This window comes from Elephantulus edwardii, unplaced genomic scaffold (genome assembly GCF_000299155.1).
Source record: "Elephantulus edwardii isolate Elephantulus edwardi_28Jun2011 unplaced genomic scaffold, EleEdw1.0 scaffold00039, whole genome shotgun sequence".
Classification (NCBI taxonomy): Eukaryota; Metazoa; Chordata; class Mammalia; order Macroscelidea; family Macroscelididae; genus Elephantulus; species Elephantulus edwardii.
In genome coordinates, this window is record NW_006399789.1 from 7,428,282 (window position 1) to 7,438,644 (window position 10,363).

Here is a 10,363-nt window from a genome sequence, read left to right on the forward strand (position 1 = left end):
ATGTCCTTAGAGAATTACAAAATGGCTTCAGCTAGGTTGAACTAGCAGTCTCCAACAGCCCGGCTAGCTCAGTCGGTAGAGCATGAGACTCTTAATCTCAGGGTTGTGGGTTCATGCCCCACGTTGGGCGCCAATTATGCCCCGGCCTGCAGGGATCTTCAACGGTGACCCTAGGAGGGGAAGAATGAGAATGGGGGGGGGGCAGGACTTGCAGTCTCCAACAAATTGGGTTGTTTACCTTTATCTTGCTGTGGTGCTCAAGTATTTTATAAATTCTAGATATAAGTCCCTTGTCAGACATGTCATTACCAAATATTCTTCCCTGTCTTTGGCTTCCCTTTTTACCCTGTTGGAGAAGTTTTTGGATGTGCATAGGGATTTGATCCTTAGAAGGTCCCATTCATCTGTTTTATCCTCTCCTGGTTATAGATTTTTCAAGATGCTTGGAAGACTATGTTGTAGATTAGGGCTTCTAAAGTTCTTCCAAGTTCTTTTAGTCCTAGATCATTGTTCCACTTTGAACTGGTTTTTGTATATGGAGTAAGGTGTGGATCTTGCTTGAGTCTTTTGCAGATACTTTTCCAATTTTGCCAACACCATTTGTTAAAAAGGCTGTCATTTCCCCACTTAACTGATTTCATCTCCTTGTCAAAAATCAGTTGACCATAGGTAGATTTCTAGATTCTCAGTTATATTCCATTGATCTGTGTGTCTGTCATTGTACCAGTACCATGGTGTTTTGATGGCAGTTTAGTAGTAGAATTTGATATCAGGGAATGAGATGCCTTCTACCTTCTTTCTCTTTTTAAGGAGTGCTTTGCTTATTCAAGGCCTCTTTCCATTCCAGATGAAACTGGATATTGCCTTTTCCATCTCATCAAAGTATGGAATTGGTATTATTTGTATTGGGATTGCATTGAATGTGTATATTGCCTTTGGTAGTATTGCCATTTTCACAGTATTGAGTCTTCCTATCCATAAGCAAAGGATATTCTTCCACTTTTCAAGGTCTCTTTTTGTTTCTTGTAGCAATGTTTTGTAATTTTCTTTGAATAGATCCTTTGTGCTTCTGGTTACATTTACTCCCATGTATTTATCTTGTGATTAAGTATTCACCATGACCAAGTGGGATTCATAATAGGTATGCAAGGATGGTTCAACATAAAAAAACAATCAATATAATTCATCACATTAACAAAGCAAAGAACAAGAACCACATGATCCTATCAATTGATGCAGGAAAGGCCTTTGACAAAATCCAACAACCTTTCCTGATTAAAACACTCAACAAAATAGGATTAGAGAGGAATTTCTTCAACGTAGTATATACACAAACCCAAGAGCCAACACTGTTCTCAATGGAGAGAAATTGAAGGCATTCTGTTTAAGAACAGGAACTAGGCAAGGATGCCCACTATCACCTCTCTTACTCAATATTGTATTGGAAGACTTAGTGATAGCAATAGACAAGGAAATAAGAGGTATTCAAATTGGCAAAGAGGAGGTAAAATGATACATATGATATGATGGTATACTTACGAAACCCTAAAGATTCAGCAAGAAAACTATTGGACATAGTTGGCCAATTCAGAAAAGTGGCAGGATAGAAGATCAACATAAAAAAAAATCAGTTGGATTTCTCAACAGTGACAAAAACAATACCCTTCACAATAGCTAATCACAGGAATGTTATTTTCATGAGCCTGCCTAGATGAAGTGGATGAAATCTGAGTATTGGGAAACATTATACCAGACAGAAATAATATATAGCTTGCTCACATATCTTGACTTGAACCTCCATGTATAAGAGTCTTCGATAAACATTATCTTTATGAAAGTCCAGGTATATTAACACCTTACACTGTATTATTGTATATGAAACATTTTCACCATTATTTTCTCATTTGGTAGTTGCAACAACATAGCTGTACTATTTTTACATCCTCATCCTGAAGACAGTTGTTTCTTGCTACCTCGGTTAAAAGTTTGAAGAGGGTGAAATGTAATGGGAATGATCTGACTTATACCAACATAACAAGATGTGGCTGACATTAAGAAGAATGGGAATCCCAGAGCACTTAATTGTGCTCATGAAAACTTATACCTGGACCAGGAGGCTGTTGTGTGAACAGAGCAGGGGACCACTGCATGGTTTAAAATTAAGAAGGGAGTGTGTTAGGGTTGTATTTTTTTTTTTCTCCATACCTATTTAATCTGTATGCTGAGCAAATTATTTGAAAAGCTGGAAACCATGAAGAAGAGTGTGGCAACAGGATTAGAGGGAGACTAATCAATAACCTGTGTTATGCAGATGATACACCTTGCTTGCTGAAAGTGACGAGGACTTGAAGCACTTGTTGCAGAAGATCAAGGAATGCAGCCTTCAGTATGGTTTGCATCTCAATGTTCAGAAAACAAAGATTCTTACCACATGTTCAGTAGGCAGTGTCATGATGGATGCAGAGGAGACTGACACTATCAACTTCATCTTAACTTGGATCCACAATTAACATCCTTAGAACCAGTAGTCAGGAAATAAAGAGAGACATTGCACTGGGAACATTTGTAGTTAGGGACTCACCAAATTGTTGAGGAGAAATTATGTCCGTTTGAGAACTCAGGTGCGTCTGATTCAGGCTATGGTCATGCTCTACTCCTACTTGCTTTATAATACACTCCCAGGCCAGCACATTAGGGTTTTATCAGAATGCTGAGTATCAATCACAGAAGAGGGCAGCTCCATTATGGTTCATGAGGGCTTTCCACCAGAAGGGCCTTTGTCCTTGTCCTCGTTAGGTGCCGTCTAGTCAAGTACGACCCACAGTGACTTTATGAATGACAGATCTGAACCTATCCTCACACTTCCTGATGCCCATTGCAGCAGTCACTGTTTTAATCCATCTGGTTGAGGGTCTTCCTCTATTTTGCTGACTCTGCCTTTCCAAGCACAAAAGACCTTTAGTATCCATTTCAGATCAGTGGTTCTCAACTCAGCTTCACCGTACCAATGACGTGGTTGCTTTTTAACAAATATTGCTACCAGGTATCCATCACACAGCTATTAATGTTTGTCTGAGGTGGGTCCCAGGCAACCTTTTTTCAAGAGCTGCATAGGGAACTGGGCTTTATCACATCTCACTTCCTTATTTCATGACATCTGATAAAGGGTCCCTCTCTGGTGGTGAGATGGTCACTGTGCAGTTTCCATCTAGTGTCACCAGAAGCTAAACACATAGGCTTGGCCTAGCACTGTCACTGAAATTGTGTCCCCAGGCAGTTGGACACAATACTCCAAGCCTGTTTCGTCATCAATGAAATGGGAAAATAATGTCCTTTTTCATAGGATTGATACACAATTTAACTAACAATGCAGCCAAGGTACTTAGAACAATGTTTAGTAAATAGCCACTCATCTGTTGCCTATTACTGCTATCATCCATTCAAAATCACTTGTTAAATACCTACTGGACACTAGACCCGCAGATTTGGATGTGCTGTGGTTAAGACAACTGGCTGCTGACTACTCACTCAGTGGTTCAAATCTACTCCATAGGAGAAAGATGAGACAATTGGTATGCATAAAGATTTCCAGCCTTGAAATCCTTAAGGGGCGTTTTTACTCTGTCCTACAGGGTGGTTGTGAGTTGGAGTCATGCCAATGCCAGTGATTTGGAGTACTGTCCCACATGTAGTATATGAGCAAGATACGTCCTGCCCCAGTTGTTCACTGTCAGCTGGAATCAAGACAATAGAGAGCCAACAGTTTGTATAGAAAGTGTCCTGGTTATTCCTAACTGTTAGAAGGGGTCAAGCAATGTTTTTCTGAGAAGTAGGGGACTGAAGAGTTGTGTAGGATGTTGACAGAAGAGATCCAAAGTTTCTTTTTAACCTCATTTTGTTCTCTCCCCAAATTCTGTCACTGAGTACTTTGATTTGTAGCACAGAAAACAGACAACAATGAGAAATGATAGATAACCCCCTTGACTTCCTGCAATGGATGAAATACTGTCGCAGCCTGAGATACACAATGCCCATTTAGGAATACAAGTAATACACCGCTTACTTGCAACCTGCTGTCAAGTGATTTATATCAGATTGAAGAGGTAAGTTTGCAGTCATGATTCTTGTGTAGTCTGTGTTAACATCTGAATGAGTGGGAAGCCCAACCCCTGGAAATTTCAAGAAAAAACTGGAGAGTCATGACAGGTGCTACAGGCTTCATGGAGGAGGCAGACCTTCACCTGGGCCTGGTAGAAAGTAACTCACGCTGGATTCTCTTGAGAAATAATATTACGTTGAAATAGATTTAGCTCAAGAAAATGGCTCACACATGTAAAGGCTGGCAAGTCCAAAGGTCAGTTGTCAAGCGAGTGGCTTCTCCTGAGTCACAAAGCCACAGCTAACCAACCCAAGACTGGTAGATCAGAATGCAAGATGCTGGCTTCTGAAACTGAGGAATCCCATATTACAGCCTGAAGTTCAAAGAACCAGAGATGAGATTGTGGCAAGCCAAAGTTCCAGGATCTAAATGAAGCAAAAAGCAAGAGAGCTTTGTCAGACATCTGTCCATACAATGGGAGTTGAAAGTCCTTTCCAGTGGCTGATCTTTACAAATCTCATCATAAAGGTAATTACATAACATTAACTCTCATCAAGGGAATTAATAAATCATAGTTGCCAAACCAGATGCTCATAGGCAGCCTGGTTTGCATACATCCTTAGCCATTACACTAGACAGCGCCAGGAACAAAGTTTATATAAAGCAGCGAAAATCAACCACGTTGGCTGAAAATACAAGCATTAAAAGTAGAAAGTAGGGGGTTAGGGAAGAAAGCCAGTCCAGAATCCATTGGGCCAGTGTGGGGATCAGGAAAGGAAGTGGAGTTGGGATGTAATTGGTTGAAATGGAGAATATGCCACAGGCATTTGAGCAAGGGAAGGATGTTTGTAAACTGACTGTTTTAGAAGATTAATGTCATAAAACTGTACATGGAAAATTGGAGCAGATCAGAGGCTGTTGAAGACATGAATGAGGGTCTAGTAAAATAGCAACATGAAAGGAGAGGATGGATTGCAAACAATGAATCAAGATCTGGGGCTGAGCAATGATGTCAGGGGAGAGTAAAATTAAACACTGAGTTATTGGAAGGCAACTGTTTTGAAATATATTAACTTTCTATTAAAGGCAAGCCATCATGGTAGGAATAAGCAGAATCCATTGGGAATGAATTGATATATTCATTTGAGTCAGAAATGAGGTGGATTTATATTTTGGGCTAAAAGTCACCTGGATGAAGTTATTGATGAATGAGAGGGAAGGAGTGTGTTTTAGAGCAGAAAAACTGAAGCCTCAAATTTTGGAATTTGTTAAGTACTGTTGTGGCGACTACAATTCATAGCGACAATGTGAACAACAGATCTGACCCTGCCCTCTCCTGCACCATCCTCAGGATCTCATACTCAAGGACCCCACTGTGGTGGCCACTGTGTCAATCCACTTTGTTGAGGGTCTTCTCTTCCTCTATCTTCCCCAGCATGGTATCTTTCTCTCTCTCAGGATGGTTTATCTAGGAGGGTGGCAGATGGAGAGGGAGGAGGAATCAAAGTCATTAAAGGAGACGAAAGGGCTCACCATTGAAGAGTGGGAAAGAGCAGAGCAGCAGTGGAAATCAGAGGAGAAGGAGACAGTCATTGAGAAGACAGAGTGCAACAGGAAGTCTCAAGCAGTGATGGATTACAGAGTGGCAGCAGGTAATTGGATTTTGTAACCTCGAATGGAGCTTTTAATAGGCAAGAAAGATGACATAAGGCCAGCAATGCAAGAGTTTGCACTTTTATTGCTTTAGAAGAACAAAATGTATGAAAAAAGATTAAGGATGGTAAGAAATCAGGGGAAAGACATATTCAGGATCAAAAATATCTACAGTGTTTGTTGGGCCAAGAACCCCTGGATGGTGAACCATTTGGGGAGTAGGAAGAAATCAGGTAAGGTTGCAAAGGGAACAGCTAGTCTCAAGGGACTCAGCTCCGCGTGTAGGAAGACCAGCCATAAATATTCCCAGGGATTTGGAAGTGCATGTGGGAACTCAGGACAGATGGCCTTCATGTTCCAAGTACAACATCAAGTACAATGTGATGGTATCTGACATTTAGCAGATGCCATCCATTTACCACAGAGGCACACAACAGCCTACATTAGGTTTAGAATGCATACTTTGTACAGAACCTAAGCATAGGTTTTGAACATGTTTTTTTCTTGTGTTAAGTAGTGACAGTGAGCTCTGGTAGCTTGTGGTTATGTGCAATGGTGTTGACTATGACTCACAGCCACCCAATGAACAACAGCTCTGAACCTTGCCCTATTCTGAGCCAATCTCATCATCTCTGACACACCGGACCCCATTGCCAGGGTCACTGCTATCCATCTTGTGAGGGGCTTCTTCTGTTGGGAGACCTTTCTATCTTTCCAAGCATGATGCCTTTCTCCAAGGGCCCCTCCTGACAATTTGGCCAAAGTATTGAGACAATTTCACCATCCTTGCCTCCAGTGAGCATTCTCGTTTCACTTTCTCCAGGACAGACCTGTTTGTTCTCTTGCAGTCCGTGACATGTTCAATATGCTTCTCCAGCACCACAATTCAAAGACATCAGTTCTTCTTTCACCGTGCTTAGTCGCTGTCCAGCTTTTAGATACATAACAAACAATTGGGAAGACCATGGCATGGATCAAGTGCACCTTAGTCTTTAGACTGACATCATTGCTCTTTAGCACTCTGGTGAGGTCCTGGACGGCAAATTTTTCCCAGTGCAACTTGGCTAATGGCTTACTGGAAAGAAATTGCACTGCCAGTGCAAAGTCTCAAGGTTCAAATATGCCATCTGCTCCATAGAAAAAAAGGTGGACAATCTCCTGCTATGCAATTTACTGCCTCTGAAAACTCATTGGAGGATCAGCTATTAGTTCCAACTCAATGGCACATCACAGCAACAAGTGACAGACTGAAACTTAAGTTATCATAAAGCAAGAAAAAAAGAACACAACACACAAAAACAAGCATACGAATAGTCATATCTTAGTTACTTCTGTGTGAAATATCACAAGAGAATGGCTTTAACAAACAGACGTTTACTTCCTCCTCACAGGTTAGGAGTTAAGAAGTCCAAAGTCAGCATGCCAGCTCTAGGGCAAGTCTGTCTCTTGACTGGAGGAAGGTCCTTGTCTCTATTTCTTTTCCTTGGTGACCTTCATGTAGTTGACAATCTATCTAACCTCTTCTTTGCACACTTTTTTTTACTTATTTATATCTCAAAAGAGATTGAGTTAAAACACACATTACACTAACACTGTCTCAATAACGAAAGAAAACCACACTGGACTCTATTTCCACATTGGACTATAACTACAGGTATGTTGTTGCTGTTGTTATGTGCAGTGAAGTAAACTCTAACTCTAGAAACCCTGAGAACAGCTGAGTCCTGCCCTACCCTGACCCAACCTTAACATCTCTGACACACCTGACCCCACTGCCACAGTCATTGTGTAAATCTATCTCATCCAGGGTCTTCTGCTCCTGCACTAACCCTCTACTTTTCCAAGCATGATGTCCTTCTCCAAGGACTGGCCCCTCTTGACAATATGCCCAAAGTATGTGACTCTGGACTTCAAAATCCTTTGCCTCCAAAGTGCAACCAGGTTTCAGCCACTCTAAGACAGACCTGTTTGTTCTCTTGGAGGTTCATGGTATGTTCAAGACTTTTTTCCAGCATTACAATTCAAAGGCATCAATTCTTCTTCTGTCCTCTTATTCATTTACTCAGGTCTCAGATTCATAGCAAACAATTGAGAAGACGATGGCTTGGATCAGGTGAACCTTAGTCTCTAGACTAACATTGTTGCTCCCTAGCACTCTGGAGAGGTCCCTGACAGCAGATTTTCCCAATGCAAATCATCTTTTGATTTCTTGACTGCTGGTTGCAACAGTGTCGATTGTGGATCCAGTTAAGATGAAACTGTTAACAATCTCAACCTTTATCTATCATGATGCTGCCTATTGGCCTGGCAGTGAGGCTCTTTGTACCATAGGTATGTTGTTGGTGTTGTGTAGGAACAGACCATAGCTGACCCTCCAGCGGGGTTTCAGAAGCAGTTACTCGCTTTGAAGGAGATTAGAGATTGCCCATCCTCTCGTGGAGCAGCTGGTGGATTTGAACTGCGTGCTTTCTGGATTGCAGCACAGCTTCTTGCTACTGGGCCATAGGTATAGGCGGCAAGATTTACAACACATTGTTAGGGGATATAATTCAACCCAATTTCCCTTAAACCAATAAGCAGCTACCAACCCACTGCTTTTTAGTCAACCCTGACTCATAGTAACCCTACAGGCCAGACCAGAACTGCCCAAAGGGTTCCCAAAGGCTGGACAGAAGTCGACTGCCTCATCTTCTCCTGCAGAGATGTGAATTACCTTTCAGGTTGCAGGTGAACACTTAAGAGCTACATTACTAGGGCTCCTGAAGTGGCAAAAGATAAAGGTGAAAAAGAAACAGCTATCTTTTCCTGGTGGGGTTTTTGTCCCCAGCAAAGTCAACTCTTTATTCCACAAAGAAAAAAAAAAAGTGTATTTTTTTTTGTATCAGTTAATTTATTTTTTTAAAATAATTTTAATGAGCATTTACAGAGATTTTTGGATTTCCATTCATTCATTGCTGCACTTCTCTCCCCGCCCAGCCCTCCCTAAGTGTATATTTTTAATCTGTATTCTTACACTCCCATAAGTTAATGTAACTCTGTGTGTGTGTGTGTGTGTGTGTGTGAGTACATCGAGTTGGATGTGATTCATAGCTGACTCCCAGTGGTTTGCCTAGGCTGTCACACAAAAGGAAAATGCCCATCTTTCTCACACCGAGTTTCTGGTAGATTAGCAGGACACCTCTTCTCTCTCTTCCTCTTTGCCCCAATATATACGCTCAAAGGTGAGTCTGAACCCATCAACTGGTCCTCAATTTTATTAATGAGACGTGTGAAAAGAGTGCTTTGCATGTGAGTTTGGAAATTTGCTAAAAGATGAGTTTAAACAGTCCATGTAGTAGTTGCACCAAGAGAAAAATCCACGATCACAGTGCTGGGCAGATGCCCTTAAAAACCTCCAGCCTTGTCCAATGAGTGAACCAGGAATCACATTTAAAAAAAAGGTCCACTTCTGGGCTCACAGTGAACAGGTTTAAACGCAAGGATGGTGAGAATTGTTACCACAGCATGAACTCCAGTACTGCTCTCAGACACTCTTGGGCGTCCAATAGATTCTGCTAAGTCCTTGACAAAGTTTATACTGTGGGGAGTGTGCCAGTTGTGTTCAGTCATCCAAGGCTGCGAGATTGCATTTCTGAGCAACCAGGCGGAACTGGTTTTTGCATACTTTTGTTTCTTATGTTTCCACTTATGTAGGCTAGCCCCTTCCTCCCAACATTTTGTTACTTATCATTTACCTCCTAGAGCCGCATTGATCTGCCCTCGGTAAATGTTTCTGTTTTTCTTTTAAATGTTACTTACTGCTTTTCTTCCAAGTCTTCCGGAGCAGTATCAATGTGCTTGCTAATTAGTAACAAAGAAGGAGAAAAACCCACAGTAGTCCACGCAAGTTTCACTAATGGTATGCCCCTGGGTTCATCAGATAAGAAAGCCTGGTGAAAAAGACAGTCATCAGCAACGGCTTCCTACCACGCAGAGGGAGATCCGGTCTGGTGGAATCCAGCCCATGCACTTTTCAGATGTCCACGTGGCAGCTGACTGTCACCGTGAACTCCAGCCCCTGTGAAGCCGCCCCAGCCCTGGCTGTTGAGTTCACAGGGAACTAGAGCACCCTGATGCGCACGCCTCTTCCCGGCTGAACTTGGGGCGCCCCCGCCCTGCGCTCTAGCGCCATCTAACCCCGCGGAACCCCCACCGGGGCTCGAGGAGCGGGGTCCCAGGCCTCCAGGAGCGGCTCCGCAGCGGAGGCTCAGCCTCAGCCTCTCCTCCTCCAGCCGAGCCCCATCCGGCCTTGAGCGGCTGCTACGCCGCACCTGCCCGCGAGGGGGCGCGCGCGCCCGGCCCCGGCCCCTTCCGGCTGTCCGCGCCCCGCCCGCTCCGCGTGCCCCCGCCCTCCCCTCGTAGGCCCTCCCCTGACGGCGCTCACCTGTCTGGGCCGCGATCCCGGGGGCGGGGGGACCGGCGGGAGCCAAGCCGAGGAAGAGGGCGGAGCGGCTGTGCGGGCGCGTCATCGGAGCACCATGGCGGAGCAGGGAGCTGGCGGCGACAGCCACAGGGGCGGCGACGACGCGGTGCAGAGCCCAACAGGTGACTGCGCGCGGCGGCGGGGGGTCT

At 43.5% G+C, this 10,363-nt stretch overlaps 1 non-coding gene across 1 annotated transcript; it reads left to right on the plus strand.

The window, feature by feature from the left end:
• Window positions 1-57: 57 nt before the first annotated feature.
• Window positions 58-130, plus strand: TRNAK-CUU. The gene has a single exon. It is a non-coding gene; the product is annotated as a tRNA-Lys (tRNA).
• Window positions 131-10,363: the final 10,233 nt, after the last annotated feature.